Here is a 21,508-nt window from a genome sequence, read left to right on the forward strand (position 1 = left end):
CAGCCATTAAAAAGAATTCATTTGAATCAGTTCTAATGAGGTGGATGAAACTTGAGCCTATTATACAGAGTGAAGTAAGCCAGAAAGAAAAACACGAATACAGTATACTAACGCATATATATGGAATTTAGAAAGATGATAACAATAACCCTGTGTACGAGACAGCAAAAGAGACACTGATGTATGGAACAGTCTTATGGACTCTGTGGGAGAGGGAGAGGGTGGGAAGATTTGGGAGAATGGCATTGAAACATGTAAAATATCATGTATGAAACGAGATGCCAGTCCAGGTTCAATGCACGATACTGGATGCTTGGGGCTAGTGCACTGGGACGACCCAGAGGGATGGTATGGGGAGGGAGGAGGGAGGAGGGTTCAGGATGGGGAGCACATGTATACCTGTGATGGATGCATTTTGATATTTGGCAAAGCTAATACAATTATGTAAAGTTTAAAAAAAAAAAAAAAAAAAGACCATGGCGGGGGAAAAAAATCAAATAATGATGTCGATAATGTTGATCACCTCTATTGGAAGAAAAAACGCTACATATTAAGCACAGTGCTCATTATATATTTATTTAACAATCCTATAATTTATTAATAAAATGCTTTGTAGCATATATGCCTTAAAAAAAAAAAAAGCATCAATTCTTCAGAGCTTAGCTTTCTTTATAGTCCAACTCTCACACCCATACATGACTACTGGAAAAACCATAGCTTTGACTAGATGGACATTTGTTAGCAAAGTAATGTCTCTGCTTTATAATATGCTGTCTAGGTTGGTCACAGCTTTTCTTCCAAGGAGCAAGTGTCTTTTAATTTCATGGCTGCAGTCACCATCTGCAGTGATATTGGAGTCCATAAAAATATTTTTTTATTTTATTTTTTTAATTTATAAATTTCCAAAACAATGTTTCCATTGTTTCCTCATCTATTTGCCATGAAGTGATGGGAATGTATAGACTTAAGAAAATAGGACAAAACATGACATCTGAGAGCATAAAATAATACATTGGTTAAAAAAAAAAAAAAAACTAGCATTGCTCAGAGGAAGATGTATATAACATCTTAGCCATCTATATAATTAATAGACAAAATTTTGATACTAAAAATTTTTAAAAACGTGATGAGACTGGGTAGAGCCAAATGTAATATTGGGATTAAATTTTTAAAATAAACAAACTGAATACATTTTGAAAGTTAATAATTTAAAAAGAACTAGCATTCTGATTAAAGAGATCTTTAAATATCAAACAAAACTCAGATCCCTCTCCAACATTATTGCCAGTTTTCACCACTCACTCCTCTTCTCATTGCTATGCTTTTCTTGTTTAAGTGAAAATAGTTTTCCTATAAACTAAAGACTCTAGTTTTTATAATAGAAATAAAATCTGCCAAAATGCCTATCCAAAACCCATCTGTTACAGAAAACATTTCAGATTCATTGACCACCTACTCCACATTGCCACACTTCCAATTCTGTTCACATTATAAAAAAAAAAAAAAAGTAATTTCTTCCTGGGTAGAATTCACTGCATATCATTTCCAACCACCCACAAATAAATTCTACAATAAATGGCTAGGCAATATCCAATGCATAACAAGTGTCAGATTGTTTTGCTACAGAATGTTCTACCAGTTTCTGACTACTACTATCTTACATTCCCTCATCCTATCTTTCTTGAGAAACCACTTCCCATTTCCGCTCCACCCTCATTCAACTTTGCAGATAAAAGGACATATCATCTCAGAGGCAGAAAGATAAGAATGCTAAGAATATAGAGACAAAAGGAAAATAAAAGAGATATAAAAGAAGGAAAAATAAGGCAATTGAAAGAAGGATCACTCTTATACCTCATGTGAGTGAAAGTCGCTCAGTTCAGTTCAGTTCCGTCACTCAGTCGTGTCCGACTCTTTGAGACCCCATGAATTGCAGCGCGCCAGGTCTCCCTGTCCATCACCAACTCCCGGAGTTCACTCAGACTCACGTCCATTGAGTCAGTGATGCCATCCAGCCATCTCATCCTCTGTCGTCCCCTTCTCCTCCTGCCCCCAATCCCTCCCAGCATCAGAGTCTTTTCCAATGAGTCAACTCTTCGAATGAGGTGGCCAAAGTAGTCGTGTCCAATTCTTTGTGACCCCATGAACTATAGAGTCCATGGAATTCTCCAGGCCAGAATACTGGAGTGGGTAGCCTTTCCCTTCTCCAGGGGATCTTCCCAACCCAAGGATCAAACACAGGTCTCCCACATTACAGGCAGATTCTTTACCAGCTGAGCCACAAAGGAAGCCCTGTGAAGACTTATGCCTCATATTTTCATCCTAAAAGTTAAATAATGTAAAAGAAGTATAAATATATGATTTGTTGTCTTAATATAAGGTGAGATTATAAATTAATTTGTATAAGATCACACGGTTCTGCTCTTTAAATATATATATATATTTATGTATCTATATATATATATATGTACACACATATATATATATGTACACACATAATATATAGAGTATATACATATATATATATATGTACACACATAATATATATATATATATATGTACACACACACACACATACGTACTTTAAGGATGGACTTCTAAATGTGTATGCTTTTCAGAATATTTCCTAATTATTGTCAGGACTTGTATTGGTTTCCCTTTGAAATTTAGACTATAGCAAAAATGTTAATAGATGTGAAACCAGAGGAATGTTTCATTGCTAAATTTTAAATGCTGCTGCTTAAGTGAATTCTAAACTATTTTAATAGATATTACTGTTTTGTTGGGGTGGAGGGAAGGAATTTTTTTTTTTTTTTAATGAATAACAGTGTCAGTTGGAATACAACCTCTGAGTGTTTTTGATTTCACAGGTACTCCAAAAGCCAAGTCGAGTGACTGAGAATTCTGAAAACATCTTCAATGGTGTGAGTCAAAGTGAAAGGAGATAACATCTGAATACTGTCAGAAATTTATGTTTTCTGGGTAGATGTGTATATTACTAGCCCAAAGAAGGAAAGTTCATTAGGAAATAAAACAGAACTTTAAAAAGACCTTTAAAAAAGAAATCAGAAGTATTTATACAAAATCTGCTTCAGGTCAAACACAGGGCTCCAAAAATCTACCAACTAGGAAGATCTCAAGCTGTATTCCTAAATCAGAGTAAATAATGTTCTAAGAGAGAATACTATATTCAGAAATCAGTTACACTGCACATTGCCCTGAATCTGTATAAGTTTACTAAATTTGGCAATCAGACTTTGCAGCAGGGAGTTATCTTTGTTGTGTCCAGGCAAGCAGGGAAACCCAACAGAAATGTTGCCTGACAGTAGCAAGGGGCATTAACAAAGTTGTAAGTTTCATGCTTAGAATTTTATCAGCAGCAATGAATTTGATAGTCTAGCTTCTCCTCTACATTGATAAAAGACCACTGGGATTACTATACTCAGCTCTGGGTGAGAAAGGAAAAACACAGAGGAGACATCAGGAGACACATTCGGAGAAAATAATCCGAATGGTGTAGAAATTTAGATCAAGACCAGAAAGAGGAGATGTGCATTAGGAGAAAAGAAATGCCATCAGATTTTTCAAGGGTTATACTGTGAGTTAAATTTTAGAAATTTTCTGTGTGATCCTGAATGGAATAAGTGTGTGATGATAAGATGAATTTTTGTTTTATTTTTGAAAAAAGCAAAACTTTAAATCTCAGCAAGCATAGGAGAATCAAGTTTCTTCCGAAAAAGGATGATTTCCTTACCCTGGAGTTATTGAAACATGCTGTAGAAGACCATTGGGTGTGGTATAAAAAGAATCTAAAATTCAGGTCACCTGTAGATATGGTCTCCTCTAACCCTGAAACTTTATCATCTAGAAACACAACCATAAAATGCAAACCTAAGACAAATTAAATGAGAGTTTGTATATCCAATGATAACAGTGTTTATTTTTCATTCACCTGGAAGCATTTGCAATCATCCTGAAGATGTCCCATTACAACTTTCCTTGTACACTGGCCAAAGGTTTATATTAACAAAACAAACACATTCGTATACAAAACATTTTTTGTATACAAAAAAATGAGAAAAAAGAAAAAGTTCATTAAGTCATCAGATTCATCAATTTAATTTTCCTTTGAGTAAGCACCTCTGTAATTTGCAAGAAAGAGTCACAGGACTAAATCTATATATAATCTGCAAACTTTGAATAATACCTGGAATGATCCTAGTCAGCTTTTAAGCACTTATATTGAAAACTAAAACTAAAAAACTAAAGGATCAGCTACCTGGAAATAATACTTGCAATTAAACCTAAAAGCAATTATGGTACTTGTGTTAGACACAAAAGAATGATGAATACTGCACTATATTACCTTGTTTGACCACATTCCATTATCAAACAACACTGATTACTCTTTCTACCTAAAGAGATTTGTGAAAGACATTACAGATAAAGACTATTAAGGTTTGACAACTTTGGTCTCAGTCAACTTTGTATTTCCAATGTCTTCTGAAGTTACAATATTTTATTCCAACCTCATCAAAAACCTTTATGTCCAGTTTTGGGGGAGAGGGGAGAAAATTCATCCCAATGGCTGCAGAGCTTATTCTACTTTAAGAAAATGGGAAAAAAAGATCCCAGTGGTTGCGCTTGTGTTCTGTAAGAGTTCTCTATAAAAAAGTTCTCCAAAGGCATAGCTTACATTTTGGGGTTGGAGGTGGGAGCTGGCTAGGTATATATTCAGGTCAGCAGAGTTATCTATTATATCTTTTTACATTGCATTTGTACAGGTCAAACTTTTGGGGAAATACCTTTTATACTGAATCATTCTGGTTAGAATTACAACTATTTTTCATAAATTGAATTAATTTGGACCTTTATGGAAGATTTACTAAATAAAAAAAGTATTCTAAGAAAAATCTGGTAAATCTACTTCTCATTGAAGAGACAAGAGTGATGTTCATGAAGAATTCTAATCTCCATCAAATTTCATCAGCAAAATAAATGAAGACATGAAGACCTCTATCTAAAATGCAATTAATGAAAGATAAGTTATTGTCTAATTAAAAATATGTTCACCATGATGTAATGGTATAATGATAGAAGGTGATTGGGACTGATATCCATGACAGAAAAAGGACGGTTAGGAGTAAAATGTGTCTTAGTTTTGTACTAAATACTGATTATGGAAAAAAGTGATCAAATTGACCACATGGATGCTTTAATCTATTGAATAGTTAGTAAGGAAATGACACTTTTATTTTTTAACTCATCACAAAAATGAAAAAGAAAAATCTGCCATAACCAGACAATTGGGATTAATAAGTATTAGTTAATACAGTCTACTGAGAGCAGTAGGCCCTATGGCTTTATTTATCTTTTCTCAACCTTGGACTATTCAATAGAATACATGAACCATAAATATAATCTCTGAACTTAAATCACATCTAGAAAAAAAAGCATCTACTGAAGCAGTTAATATGTTAAATAGTCTTTTAATTAACTGGAGCATTAATTTTACTATATTTTATTTTCTAGACTATCACTTGACCTTTGAACAGTACAAACTCAGGTTTCTTTTGATACTATTTTTAAATTGTGGGAAATTGTACTATGTAATCTTAAAAGCTAATTCACAGAATTTATATTTATTATTATTATCAAGAGAAAATATTTGGAAACTAAACACAGTGAATTTCTAGATCATGGAAAATTCATCATCTCAAACAAGAAATAAGACTTTCAATTAATTTAATTGAAATTGTCTGATATTTATTAAAGGCCAACACACCTCACTAAGGAATTTTTTGCAATTTTGTATTACTATCTTAAATATTTACCACACTTAAAGAAATAATGTATATTTTAGTATTAACTATATCTTTAATATTTATTAAAATGAATATCCTTCTTTTGTGTGATAAATGTACTAATAGAGTTCCACACTGAAAATACTTGTTAAATATAAACAATAATTAGAATATGCTGTCACAGAATTCTATATTAGAATAATCACTGTGTAGTTTATTTTATAAATTCTGATTTTATATTTAAATTTGAAATCAATGAGGTATATGCTGTCTGGTGACATACAGAAAAACAAGGCAGTAGATTTTAGTTAGTATCAACATTAGCAAATTTTACACCATTGCTTTGAAAAAAATAATAAAATATTTTCTACAGGAATGAAAGAAAACTGCCACCTGGGAAGTCTATATTGACAAATAGTAGTCTACAAACGTAGTGAAATGTAAATTACAGTGGATGTTAATACCCACTTCAGTTAAGGTAAGCATTTTATCTCCAGTCGCCTTATCATTAAAGCAGGTGAAAAAGTATCTCCTACTCAGAGGGTTACTATAAACATTTAATATACCCCCCAACACACACACACATACACTGAATACTTGCTGAATAATTGACTGAATGTAAGGAATATGGGGCTTCCAAGGTGACGCTAGTGTTAAAGAACCCACCTACCAATTCAGGACACATAAGAGACAAAAATTTGATCCCTGGGTTGGGAAGATCCCCTGGAGGAAGGCATGGCAACCCACTCCAGTATCCTTGCCTAAAGAATCCCATGGACAGAGGAACTTGGTGGGCTACAGTCCATGGGGTCGCAAAGAGTTGGACATGATCAAAGTGACTTAGCACACCTGCACATGTGTCCTAACATTGAACAAATTAAATTTTCTAAAAATAGTGTAAATCTAAACATAAAACCCTAAACATTTAGTGGATTAACAGGTATATTTTCATCATATACAATAGGATCTCAGTCTAAAAGAATGAGTTGAAGAGAGGGAAGAGATTTCAGTTTCATTGTAGCCCACACAAACAGTTTTGAAACAGAGCAGGACCCCATGGACCTTGCCCCCTGTATCCTCAGCTTGCCTTTTGTTTATGGAAAACTTTAGCCAGAGAATAAACTTAATTAGAGAAGTGAGAACATGAAGAAACAAAGGAAAACAGTCAAAGGAGAACAAATAATAATAGTTCAGTCATTAAGCATAGTCAAGGACATTCAGTTCCTTCTCAAGGGCTGTATTGATCATATTCTGAGTCATATGTTGTAAACTATCTTGTAGATGCTGAAACCCCCACCAGAGGGTGGAAGAAGTTAGCTACTTGATGACCAGACTATAGCCATGAAATATTCTGCCATAATTCTAAGAACTGGCCTCAAGATATGGAAACAAATCCACCCTGGAACTGAAGATTAACTGTACTTAAAACAATCAAGACCACTGGTGACCAATTTCAAGATGACTATCAGAATTAATTGAACTATTTCTGGCATACAGCCCCCTCTCTCTGATTGTAAAAACTTTTGCCTCATGATTATCAGGGGGAGAGTCAGGCTTTAGACAGACTACTCTCTTCCTCTGGTTGCTGACATCCAAAATAAAGCAAACTTTTCTTTCCACCGACCTGGCCTCTTTAGTGGCTTTTGAACAGTGAGCAGCCAGACCCTATTTTTGATTACATTTTTACACTAGTGACCTGGAATAAGAAGAACATGTGCTGTGTCCTTTTTTCTTTGTCACAAAATATGTTTATACAGTAAGATTCAGTCTGATGTGACTGCAATTTAGCACAACATAGAATTATACCAAGATTGCAGATAAATAAAACATTTGAAGAATGACATGTCTGAGAAAAGTGAGAGAGCCTAATAAAAATATGAATTAGGTGTACCAGGAGAAACAAGCCAACTTCATTTCCAAAGAAAAAACAAGATAAATAAGAGAGGGGGAGAAATTATGCAATAAGTTAAGATGACCACATGAACATCAAAATACTGGCAAACCTAATTCTGTTTTTGTTTTTTTTTTAATTTCCTTTCATTTTTTGTTTGTTTTCTAACCACGGTGGGTAAGAAGAATATAACAAAAAAGTTTCCTAATCCAGAACATTTTAGCCAGAATAAATATCTTACAAAAGGAGGTTTGCAGAATACAAAACACTGAGCTTGAAAAGTGCAAACTGAAGGGCTCCCTCAGAGGGATCTGAACTTGATCTATTAATATCTTCAAGGTAACCGTGCAACTAAGGGAAGGACATCATTCATAATGTCAAAAGATAGAAGGACACAGAACATTGGCCTACAGCTAAAGAAAAAGAAGAAGAAAAAAAAAAAGAGCTTTTGCTGGTTATTTTAAAAGTTCTTAGGACTGAGGTCAACTGGTCTGAACCACTAGCAGACAAGCACACAATGATGATTGCAGTTTATGAACCATCAAGGACACTTTGTTAAACATACTAGCACCAGTGGTGAAGATGGCAAGTTAGGATCAGAATCATTCTTAGCATTATGGAGTTAATTAAGAGAAATGATGCAAATTCTAGGGAGACCAAGTAAATATGCCTTCATTGATTCATCGCCTCTTGCCTTGAGCTAACTGTATAAGGGTCCAAGTAGCCAAAAGACCCCTTTTGTATGTAAATGGACTCAAATTCAGATCCTAGGGCCATTTTACATTCTTTTTCTAGTTAAATTTATCTCTTTGTTTTAAAATAGTTTATTTTCCTTTTTATAAAAGTAACACATAATTATTACAAGTATTCAGAGAAATAAAGTTTACTATTAATTCAATCATACAATAACAGCTACTATAGGCATACTGATTTATATTCACCTTTATCTTTACTAATGGCAAACAAACTCATACATTATTTTCTTAAAATGGAATCATGTTGCACAACCCATTTTAACCTAATTCTTTCTTAATAGATCAAGGGCATAGTCATAGATGAAGAAAATAGTAAATTTGGATCAGAATAAGAATAGGCTAAGCTAAAAGTCGAGTAAGAATAAGAGAAACTAGCCCCTTTATTTTCCTCACAGCTGCAGATCTTGGCTCCAGGTAGGCTGTGGGGGAGAGTGGAGAATGAATTTTTAAAGATGTTGTTAAATTCGTCCATTGACATAATAACATGGCCTAGTCATTTATTCATTCAGCAAACATGTACTGAGTGGCAACCAAGTGTTGGTGTTGAGTTAGTAGCTAAGCCACACCAACATGGAGAAAGGTCCTGTTGTCAAGAATTTCTTCCTGAGTCCTCACCCTGCTATGGACTCTGGGATGACAGGCAGCATCTTTGATTCATTTTAACACTAACACACAGCAGAGTGTTGAAATGCTGCTACATGAACTGAACTGAAGGAAGCCACACAAGTAATCTTTTGAAATGCGGGGTGGGAAATATGGCAGTGGGAGCCAACTCAACGTGCAGCACAGGCACAGAAGGTCTGGGGAGCAGACAGAAAAGAACGTTCTCTCTCAAAGTCAGAGAGAAATTTGAACAGCTACTTTCCAAATTATAAGGAAATTAGATATGGCAGTTCATACATACACAAATAAATTTCCAAATTAAATGTTTAACTTTGAAGCATACTGTGGATAATATCACATCATTAAAAACTTTGAACACTTTATTCTAATAAAATCACAACATCTGTGTATCTTACCAGTGATCCCTTCTCAAGAAATATGCTAAAAGTGAACGTTTTAAGTCTGAGGAAATGGGAAGAATAATTTTTCATTCAATTCAGATCTGTGTCTAGAACAACTCACCGAGTCCTCTTACTACACATTTTTATTCAAAGGAGCAAAATATGAGTTTTTTTTTTATTCAATAAGAAAACAAATCAAAATGTACTATGCATCTACATGTAAGGAACAATACAAACTAATCTATATATTAGATAATTTACCTAGTATATCAACGCTATGAAGAGAACTAAGCATTACTACCTAAATTTTATAAAATATTAAACTGACACACAGATAGGTTAAAAACAGTGATTGAGATCACAAAGCTAACAAATGGCAGAGGTGAGACCTAAACTTGAGAAATCTGTTTTGATTCTACTGTGCCCCAAGGACCTATTCAAACTCCAAACTCTTCAGTATTTATGTTGATCTATCAACAATATAGGTAGAATTATAAGTCCACAAATGGTATGCATCATGTATCATATTAAAATAATCTTTTTAAGCCTCTTGCCATATTGCTACTCAAACACTAGTTTAACAAGGATATATAAGGTTCGATATGTGTTGAATAGATTTTTATCAAAATCAAAGTGGACCCAAAAGGTTTTCATTTCAATGTCTTATGTTTTAATGTACCCACAAACACACTGTGATAATTTATGGACATGGGGAGAGGGAAGGAGAGGGTGAGATGTATGGAAAAAGTAACATGGAAACATACATTACTGTGTGTAAAATAGATAGCCAACAGGAATTTGCTGTATGGCTCAGGAAACTCAAACAGGGCTCAGTGACAACCAGAGGGGTGAGATGGGAAGAGAGATGGGAGGGAGCTTCAAAAGGGAGGGAATATATGTATACCTATGGCTGATTCATGTTGAGGTTTGACTGAAAACAGCACAATTCTGTAAAGCAATTATTCTTCAATAAAAAATAAATATTTTTTTTAAAAAAAGCATTGATGATAAGAGGATTTAAAGGAAAATCTCCACAAGAACTAGATTTTGTCTCATCATTCTCTCTGAGTAGTTTTACAGAGTAAGTGAAAAGACAAGCTAATTTAGACAATGATCAGATTTCTAAGTGTTTATTTTGATTGTTAACAATGATACTTACTTATATTCAATTCAGAAATCCCAAATAGTTTCCAGGAAGATGCTTCAAATGGCAATTTTGTTGTTGTTGTTTTTGTTGGCTGTGTTCTTAATGATATCGATGATACAACTTTTTGTTCTGTGTAAAATTTCTTTTACTTTAAGCAAAAGTTGGTTTATTTAAACATGTTCTTTCTGCTATGTTTAACATATAAGAAAATATTAGCAAATTAAGTAGATAATATTTTTTATCCAAATGTTTGCTGCTGCTGCTGCTAAGTCACTTCAGTTGTGTCCGACTCTGTGCAACCCCATAGATGGCAGCCCAACAGGCTCCTCCGTACCTGGGATTCTCCAGGAAAGAATACTGGAGTGGCTTGCCTTTTCCTTTTCCATCCAAATGTTTCAGCTCAGTTTAGTCACTCAGTTGTGTCTGACTCTCCACGACCCCATGAACTACAGCATGCCAGGCCTCCCTATCCATCACCAATTCCTGGAGTCTACTCAAACTCATGTACATAGAGTTGGTGATGCCATCCAGCCATCTCATCCTCTGTTGTCCACTTCTGCTCCTGCCCCCAATCCTTCCCAGCATCATGGTCTTTTCCAATGAGTCAACTCTTCGCGTGAGGTGGCCAAAGTGTTGGAGTTTCAGCTTCAACATCAGTCCTTCCAATGAACACCCAGGACTGATCTCCTCTAGGATGCACTGGTTGGACCTCCTTGCAATCCAAGGGACTCTCAAGAGTCTTCTCCAGCACCACGGTTCAAAAGCATAAATTCTTCGGCACTCAGCTTTCTTCACAGTCCAACTCTCACATCCATACATGACTACTGGAAAAACCATAGCCTTGACAAGATGGACCTTTGTTGGCAAAGTAATGTCTTGACTTTTTAATAAGCTATCTAGGTTGGTCATAACTTTCCTTCCAAGGACTAAGTGTCCTTTAATTTCATGGCTGAAATCACCATCTGCAGTGATTTTGGAACCCCAAAAAATAAACTCTGACATTGTTTCCAGTGTTTCCCCATCTATTTGCCATGAAGTGATGGGACCAGATACCATGATCTTTGTTTTCTGAATGTTGAGCTTTAAACCAACTTTTTCACTCTCTTCTTTCACTTTCATCAAGAGGCTCTTTAGTTCCTCTTCGCTTTCTGCCATAAGGGTGGTATCATCTGCATATCTGAGGTTATTGATATTTCTCCCAGCAATCTTGATTCCAGCTTGTGTTTCTTCCAGTCCAGCGTTTCTCATGATGTACTCTGCATATGAGTTAAATAAGCAGGGTGACAATATACAGCCTTGACATACTCCTTTTCCTATTTGGAACCAGTATGTTGTTCCATGTCCAGTTCTAACTGTTGTTTCTTGACCTGCATATAGGTTTCTCAAGAGGCAGGTCAGGTGGTCTGGTATTCCCATCTCTTGAAGAATTTTCCACAGTTTATTGTGATCCACACAGTCAAAGGCTTTGGCATAGTCAATAAAGCAGAAATAGATGTTTTTCTGGAACTCTCTTGCTTTTTTGAATATCCAGAGGATGTTGGCAATTTGATCTCTGGTTCCTCTGCCTTTTCTAAAACCATTTGTTTTAACCAAATGTTTAAATTAAGGTAAATCTTTGTTGCCTAGAACTCTTGAAAGAAATGAAAGTATTATGCCATTGCCCAGTCTAGAATATCCAGTATACATAACAAGCTAACAGGGTCACGAAAATAAGAAACAAGAAGGCTGCATAAAACTGCTTCTGGGAATTTGTAATAACACAGTGAAATAGTTTACCTGGGGCAAGTAGTACATGGATGCATTCAAAGCAATAGTTAATCAGCTACAATTTTTATTTTAAATATGATAACATGCTTGATGTCCTTAAATGAAATTCCTTTTCATGAAAGTATTAAATTAATTTTTTGAATATGCAATGTTTAATAAAATTAGAGGGATTAATATCTTATTAAAGGCATGTCAAACAGAGACCTCTAAGTACGAGCATGTAGCAGGAAAAGACAAATGCAGACTTACAGGGTAAAGGACCAAAGAATGTGGTAGGAAAATTATAATTTTTTCATCAATTCTTACAGAAAATCAGAGAAGGGAAGCTTCTGTATAGAGGAACATACAGTTGGAGGAGAAGCAAAGAGGAGAAATTCCTAGACTGGGTCCTATCCTTCTCAGGTTTTGGGGTCTTCTTACTGTTCAGTCTCTAACTCACTCCTATCCTTGGTGAACAAGGACTGAAGACATGGGAGAAAGCAAGAAGGCAGAGTAGCCAACGATGGAAGTTAGAAACTAAAATGGCATATTTAAAATGAGGAAGAAATGGTGAGTATCATTTAGATTAAGTAGTTATATACTGCCATACAGGAGTTCACACAGCTCCCCATGTGCTTCAATAAATACCAGGGTATAGAGCATTGGAGAAGGAAATGGCAACCCACTCTAGTGTTCTTGCCTAGAGAATCCCAGGGATGGTGGAGCCTGGTGGGCTGCCGTCTATGGGGTCACACAGAGTCGGACACGACTGAAGTGACTTAGCATAGCATAGCATAGAGTGTGCACATCAGGGAAATATGGCTCAGTGCCCTGAAGAGGACAACTAATTTACTGTAAGGAAGTGAATTATTTACTGGAAAAATCTTATATAGTATAAATCATATAAACAGCACTCTTAGGGCCAGATAAATATTAAAATTCTATTCCTCTTATTAATCTGTAAAATGATACTTAAGCAGTTAATTGTTATTTGAAATGATGACAAAACAGCATTCATTGTAATCAGTCTAATTCTGTTCAGTTCAGTTCATTCACTGATTAGTGTCTGACTCTTTGCGACCCCATGGACTGCTGCACATCAGGCTTCCCTGTCCATCACCAACTCCCAGAGCTTACTCAAACTCATGTCCATTGAGGTGGTGATGCCATCCAACCATCTCATCCTCTGCTGTCCCCTTCTCCTCCTGCCTTCAATATTTCCCAGAATCAGGGGTTTTCCAGTGAGTCAGTTCTTCACATCAGGTGGCCAAAGTATTGGAGTTTCAGGCTCAGTATCAGTCTTCCAATGAATATTCAGGACTGATTCCCTTTAGGATTGAGTGGTTTGACCTCCTTGCAGTTTAAAGGACTCTCAAGAGTCTTCTCGAATACCACAGTTCAAAAGCATCAGTTCTCCAGTGCTCAGCTTTCTTTATTGTCCAACTCTCACATCCATATGCGACAACTGGCAAAACCATAGCCTTGACTAGACGGACCTTTGTTGGCAAGGTATTGTATCTACTTTTTAATATGCTGTCTAGGTTAGTTATGATTTTTCTTCCAAGGAGCAAGTGTCCTTTAATTTGAAGGCTTCAGTCATCATCTGCAGTAATTTTGTAGCCCCCAAAATAAAGTCTGTCACTGTTTCCATTGTTTCCCCATCATTTGCCATGAAGTTATGGGGCCAGATGGCGTAATCTTAGTTTTCTGAATGTTGAGTTTTAAGCCAACTTTTTTACTCTATTCTTTCACTTTCATCAAGAGGCTCTTTAGTTCTTCACTTTCCGCCATAATCAGGCTACTTATTAAATGTCAATTATAATTCTCATCAACTAAGTTACAACAGACTAACTTGCAAACTTGCCAAATGTTAATGAAAAACAAATGCTAACTATTAATCTAATTTTAGTTATTTTTGAGTTTTAAAAATTTTATATTTGTGAAATATTGAGGAAATAAGATGCAACAGTTAGAACTGGACAAGGAACAATGGACTGGTTCCAAATGCGAAAGGAGTATGTCAAGGCCGTATATTGTTACCCCACTTATTTAACTTATATGCAGAGTACATTATGTGAAATGCTGGGCTGGATGAAACACAAGCTGGAATCAAGATTGCCAGAAGAAATATCAAAACCTCAGATATGCAGATGACACCACTGTTATGGCAAAAAGCACAGAGGAATTAAAGATCCTCTAGAAGAAAGTGAAAGAGGGGAGTGAAAAAGCTGACTTAAAACTCAACATTAAAAAAACTAAGATTATGCATCTGACCCTATCACTTCATGGCAAATAGATGGGGAAACAATGGAAACAGTGAGAGATTTTACTTTCTTGGGCTCCAAAATCACTACAGATGGTGATTGTAGCCATGTTATTAAAACATGCTTGCTCCTTGGAAGAAAAGCCATGGCAAACCTAGACAGCATATTAAAAAGAAGAGCCATTATTTTGCCAACAAAGTCTTTCCAGTCAAACCTATGGCTTTTCCAGTAGTCATGTACGGATGTGAGATTTGGACCATAAAGAAAGCTGAGCACCGAAGAACTGATGCTTTTGAACTGTGGTGTTGGAGAAGACTCTTGTGAGTCCCTTGGACTGCAAGGAGATCCAACCAGTCAATCCTAAAGGAAATCAGTTCTGAACATTCATTGGAAGGACTGATGCTGAAGCTGAAGCTCTAATATTTTGGCCAACTGATGTGAAGAATTGACTCATTAGAAAGACTCTGATGTTGGGAAAAATTGAAGGCAGGAAGAAAAGGGGATAACAGAGGATGAGATAATGGAATGGCATCACAGACTCAATAAACATGAGTTTGAGCAAGCTCTGGGAGTTGGTGAAGGACAGAAAAGAGCTGCAGTCCATGGGGTTTCAAAGAGTCAGATATGACTGAGTGACTGAACTGAACTGAAGGAATTAATCTTTATTTCCTTCAGTTTTTTAATCTAACTATTAATAACCTTAAGATGCAAAGATACCCTTGTAAAATTATTTTAAAATACAATTAAGAATAATAAAAGCCTTATTTTTTAAGCATTTTATCTATCTCCTAAACAAATTTAGATATCAGAGAATAATGCCTACATGTTAATATAAACAATTTGTTTGCTACAGAAATGGATTCATTTAAATATCCTATGCATTCATTTATAGTAGTTGATAAACAGAGTTTCAATCAACTGCAATATTATAATTCTTGCTGCTGCTGCTGCTAAGTCACTTCAGTCGTGTCCAACTCTGCGACCCCATAGATGGCCCACCAGGCTCCGCCGTCCCTAGGATTCTCCAGGCAAGAACATTGGAATGGGTTGCCATTTCCTTCTCCAATGCATGAAAGTGAAGAGTGAAAGGAAAGTCCTTCAGTCATGTCCGACTCTTAGCAAGCCCATGGACAGCAGCCTACCAGGTTCCTCTGTCCATGGGATTTTCTAGGCAAGAGTTTGGAGTGGGGTGCCATTGCCTTCTCCGATAATTCTTGCAACCTGATATTAAATATCCCACTCTATTAGTTAATATGTCAGATATTAAAAATACCATTTAAACATTGGTTCTATTAAAGTTTTCCCATATTTAAATGAAATCAAGTATATTTTGCTGGTTTCTATTATACTTTCAAAGTAGAAGTCTCTCCTTTTGTAAATGTAGTATTAAATTACATTGCTAAGCAAATAAGTATTTTCCCTGATGAAAACTGAGAGAGTGTTAGTTAGACTTTCACAAATGGATCTTTATTTCAATGATGTTAACTGACATTTATTTTAAAAATTTTGCTTGAAACCAGTACAGCAGATGGATAGATATTGTCTATGGTCAAGATGCAATAATTAATTTTCTAGACCTAAGAGTAAAATACAATAATGTTGATAAAGTTGGATCCAATACAAATTTAATTTAAAGTGTATATGAAAAGTAGGGATATATAAAATACAAATGATAAGATAGTCTGTGAAAGTGGCTGGCAATTTCAAAAATTGTATCAAAATCTGTAAGGAAGTCAGTTTGATACTAGGTGACACTGGTTCATTTTTAATGACATGTCTTCACATGAGTCTCTCCAGCTCTCTTTAAACTGACAAATACATGGGACATTTGAACATCTTTAAGCATTCTGGATTTTACATAGGAAATACAACATATCAGGTAATTTTCATTCTTATTCTCAGTGGAATTTCAGTATTTCCTCAGTGGAAGGTCAGTTCAAATGAAATGAAAAGGCTCTGTGCATTTCTTGGGTTGACATTACATGTCACATACTCATTTGTTTAGTTCTGCTTTTCATGGCTCTAAAGTAAGGTATATTAAAGTAGAGAATTTCTCTGTTTTGTTCACTGTTCCCTCATTAGTAGAAATCAGTGTGTAGCACATGAATGATCTACGCTTGTTGACTCAATAAAAGAATGAAAAAGGTCAAGAAATCTGTAACGTTGTAGTAAAAAATGTCATCATTTAAAAAAAAATCCCATGAACTTAGGATACATGTAGGTTTAAAATTGCATGCATATGAACTGAAAATAATGTTCATTTTTAAACTATTTTTTCAACATCAAGTTATAAAAACGAAACCTATGAACCTCTCCATGATATGCCATAACACTTAGGGGTCTATGAGTCATACTGAAAAGGAGAATGATGTATAAAATAACTCAATAATAATGTAAAATGCTATAATAGAATATGAAAATGTGCTAGGAAAGCCCAAGGAAGGGACTATCTAACTGCCTAGAAATCAGAACAGGCTGAGTTGGAAGTGAAATTTGACTTAAGACTAGAAGGATGATCAGAGTGTGGAAATCACAAGTGGAGATTATTTCAGGGAAAGGATGAAAGTTAAAGGATTTATTATATAGCTTGGGAAAACTGCTCTTTTTTTTTCCTATAAGTTACATTCCCGGATATTTTTGGGTAAATGATAGAATTCAGTCTGGAAAAGTAGCTGTAAAATTAATTATTATTTGTGATTAAAGTATTAAATAAAGTGAAATTATTTTGGCTGTCTGTAGATAAGCAACTCTCACTATCTAGCTCTTTTGCTCCTTTTAAGTGGAAATATATTTGGAAAAAGATGAACAGGATACATGACTCCTTAAATGCCATGTCCGTAGTGGGTATTAGTACATTATCTAGAGCAAATGAATTAGTTATTAAATGGAAACTACCAGAGTTTTATCAAAGCTGGTAATTCTATATAAAGCGCTTATCATAATATTTGGATTGGTAGTATGCTAATTGCTTTCTTATCACATGAGACAACTCAGTGCATGAAAGTCATTAGTATTTTAAAGCAGTGATAATACTTTAATATATATTAATACCTTTCCTAAGATTAACTCATTTCATGTTCACTCACATGCTAAGGCTTTGATATTATATACAGCAAAGAATTTTCACATAATATTCATTAAAACTTACTTAAAAATGACAAAAATGGAGACTAGAGACACTATATATGGCCTGAGAATAATACTGTCTTTAATAGTGGATGAGAAAATGTTTCTGTTTTAATCATCTTCAGATATTCACAAAAAACTGAACAACTAAATAGAGAAATCCTGTATTAGAATCCCATAGCTAAAGGCAGACCAGACTTGAAGATTAATAATGGGAAACAAGGGCTGGGGACAGGAAATGCCTCTGTCTAGTGCTCTGACTTTTTGGTATTATCTTGGTAGCCTAGATGTCAGGGATTTTATCTCACTGTTCATCCTAATGGTTCACAGGTATTATATTTAGCAGTATTAGGATGCAAACAAAGCTAGAGCATTATTTTACAAAACAATTTGATCCTTAAAAAAATCATTGCCTAGTAACCATAAGAATAAATCTCATTTTGCTGAATTTTCTCATGTTTGTTTTATGGGTTTATATTATTTTAATTTAAATTAAGTATTTAGAGGGTGACCATAATCTCTGTAGTTCTGGAAAATTCCAAAAGTTTTAATCTATCTTTGTTTGGCAAAAATAATTTTAGTTTTTTTGTCTTTGCTTCTGAATTGTCAAATTCTGCTTCTCTCTATGTCCTGAACTCCTTCTGAACATAGTTTGGTATACTAAATTTACTTTCTGAGGTCATTTTTTCCACATTGAGTTGACTTTGGAAGTCTAGAGTATGACTTAATCTCAATTAAATGTCATAATTGTTGACATAAAAATAACACAGGATTAAGCTTCCTTCTTTTAAATTACTTAAACTTAAATATAACATATGATTGCAATGTTTTTAATTTATTTTATGTTATTGCAATCTTTTTAAAGTCAAATTGATAGAAATTTTCATGAGCAATTTTCATTCAGTAGTGTGCTGAACTTTTCTTATGTATTTCTTCAAAATGAACATTTTTCCAGAAACTACGCATTTATGAATTACAAAAAAGTCATGATAAAAACTTTTTCCTGTCAAATTGTGGTTCAGTTCAGTTCAGTCGCTCAATTGTGTCTGACTCTGTGACCCCATGGACTGCAGCACATCAAGCTTCCCTGGGTCCATCATCAACTCCTGTAGCTTACTCAAACTCATGCCCATCACATCAGTGATGCCATCCAACCATCTCATCGTCTGTCGTCCCCTTCTCCTCCTGCTTTCAATCTTTCCCAGCATCAGGGTCTTTTGCAATGAGTCAGTTCTTCATGAGAATAGACAATAGGTGATTCTCTTTGGTTTGCACAGAGGACTTGTGATCAAATGGATCAGTTCCCTATACTCACTTTACTCCACAGTGAAAAAGCTGAAATCTAGACTGTAGTATCACTCTATACATAATTCCTGCATTCTCATCTTGTTGACAACAATGGTAAAAACATAAAGGTCGCTTCTACATTTTTTACATTATACTTTGAAAATAAATAGAAAAAAATAACACTTGAGTGGGATTCTTACATAAATCAGGAAACGTGGTAGCTGAAAGGGTATTTAATAATGTTAGCCATCAAGAAAATATAATCAAATTGCAATGAAGTCATTTACATTTCAAAAGAATGGCTGTTTGGAATAACAACAACAACAAAAAACCCCGTAAATACCAACAATTGGAAAAGATGTGGCACACCCAGAAGTCTCATGTACTGTGGGCGGGAGTGTAAATTGGCATAACAATTTTGGAATATTGTTTAGCTTGGCAATATATGCTAAAACTAAAAAAAAAAAAAATGTATTTTATGCCCCACAATTCTACTCTTATGTCTGTATTTACGTACATATGTGCACCAAAAGACATGCACTAAAAAGGAACTGGAAGGAAGCCCCAGTTGGAATTCTAGAGGTAGGTAATATTCTGTTTTTTGATCTGGGTTCTGCTTATATGATTTTTTTTTTTAGCTTATGAAAGTATTGTTAGGATATGTATACTTTTATTTAATTCTATGATAGTTCAACAACAACAACAAAGTGTATTTAAAAATAAGCATCTTGGCCACTCTTTGACCTCGGAGGGAAATCATTCTATCTGAAATGATTGGGAATTCACATCACACGTCATTTAGACACTAGTAAGGGAGTAATGCTATTGCAGAGCTTATTTGAATCAGTAAACAACTCTTAGACAAAATGGCAGAGACTGGTTAATTATTTACAGAACGATTTTCCTTCTTCTTCTGTGCATACATCAAGAAAATAATTCTCATTCTCTCTTGGTGGATAGCAGGTATGTGACTGATGTGATCAATGCAGTGTGTACAGGAGTGCTATTCACCACCTGCAGACCCAATTTGTAAACATGCAGCATAAAGTTCCTCTCTCTCTCTCTCTCTCCTTGTCTGGCAGATTCAAAAGATCAAGAGAGGTGACTAAGACCTAACAAATTGTACGACAACAAAGAACCTCATCTCTGACCTACTCTTGACAGTGATACAGGAAGAAATGAATGGTTCTGTGACTCATTATTGAGATTTGGAGTTGTTGTAGCAGTAAGCATACCCTAATACTAGCCCTGAAGTCAACCCAGTAAGCAAAGATAGCTATGACTAGTGAAAGAAAGTGAGAAAGGATAACTCTTCCCAATATTGAAAAATGTGGTCCAATACACCCCCATTATGTTTATAATCTGGATAATTTGATCCTAAACAAAGTAAATGGATCTGGTTGAAATCCAAAGTCACAGAGAAACATTTTTATAGAAATTCTGTAAAAAGAGTATGGCTTATCACAGGATGCAAAAATAATTCCCTCCTGAATTTTCATACTGTACCTTGCTATTATCCTTAGGAAGGTCTCTATTGTTCATTCCTAGCCCAACATCATGTGTTCAATTTCTTTGATTCATTTCCCATAGTTTGTTGGAGTTTTATTCGACACAATCCCTTCTTATCTGCATAAACTTGGGACAAAATTTGTTGTACGTTGTAGGCTTTATTTATCTCACTTATGAAATGTGGTTAATAATAATATATTTGTTTAGTTGATTAACAAATAAATAAATACAGTAAAGTATGCAGCTTCTTGGGCTTCCCATGTAGAGCAGTGGTTAAGAATCTGCCTGCCAATACAGGAGGCACAGACACAGTTTCAATCCCTTAGTCAGGAAGATCCCCTGAAGGACGAAATGGCAACCCATTCCAAAATTCTTGCCTTAAAAATCCCATGGACAGAGGAACCTAGTGGGCTATAGTCCATGGGTTGCTAAGAGTTGGACCTGACTGAGCGCAGGCGGGCGCGCGTGCACACACACACACGCTGCTTCTTATTCAGTGAATAGTCAATAAATGGTGGCAGCTCAGCTGTTATCAATGGTGTTTTTACTATTATTAGGAGATTCCTGTTAGGGCTTTTTCAAAATAAGGCCCCCTTGTTCATGATACTGTTCATGCAATGTATTCATGGTATTAGGCCTCAAGGGATCCTATAAATTACACAAATTTTTGTATACACATCTGCAAGGAGATCCAACCAGTCCATCCTAAAGGAGATCAGTCCTGGGTGTTCATTGGTAGGACTGATGTTGAAGCTGAAACTCCAATACTCTGGCCACCTCATGCAAAGAGCTGACTCATTTGAAAAGTCCCTGATGCTGGGAAAGATTGAGGGCACAGGAGAAGGGGATGACAGAGGATGAGCTGCTTGGATGGAATCGCCGTCTCAGTAGACATGGGTTTGGGTGGAATCCGGGAGTTGGTGATGGACAGGGAGGCCTGGCGTGCTGCAGTTCATGGGGTCACAAAGAGTCAGA

General features: G+C 35.4%; 1 protein-coding gene across 6 annotated transcripts in view; it reads right to left on the reverse strand.

Moving 5' to 3' along the window:
• The window catches only part of PCDH9 (protocadherin 9), a 1,146,030-nt gene that overhangs the window by 155,675 nt on the left and 968,847 nt on the right, over positions 1–21,508 (reverse strand). The gene's annotated exons all lie outside the window — the stretch shown is intronic.

This window comes from Bos javanicus, chromosome 12, assembly GCF_032452875.1.
Source record: "Bos javanicus breed banteng chromosome 12, ARS-OSU_banteng_1.0, whole genome shotgun sequence".
NCBI lineage: Eukaryota > Metazoa > Chordata > Mammalia > Artiodactyla > Bovidae > Bos > Bos javanicus.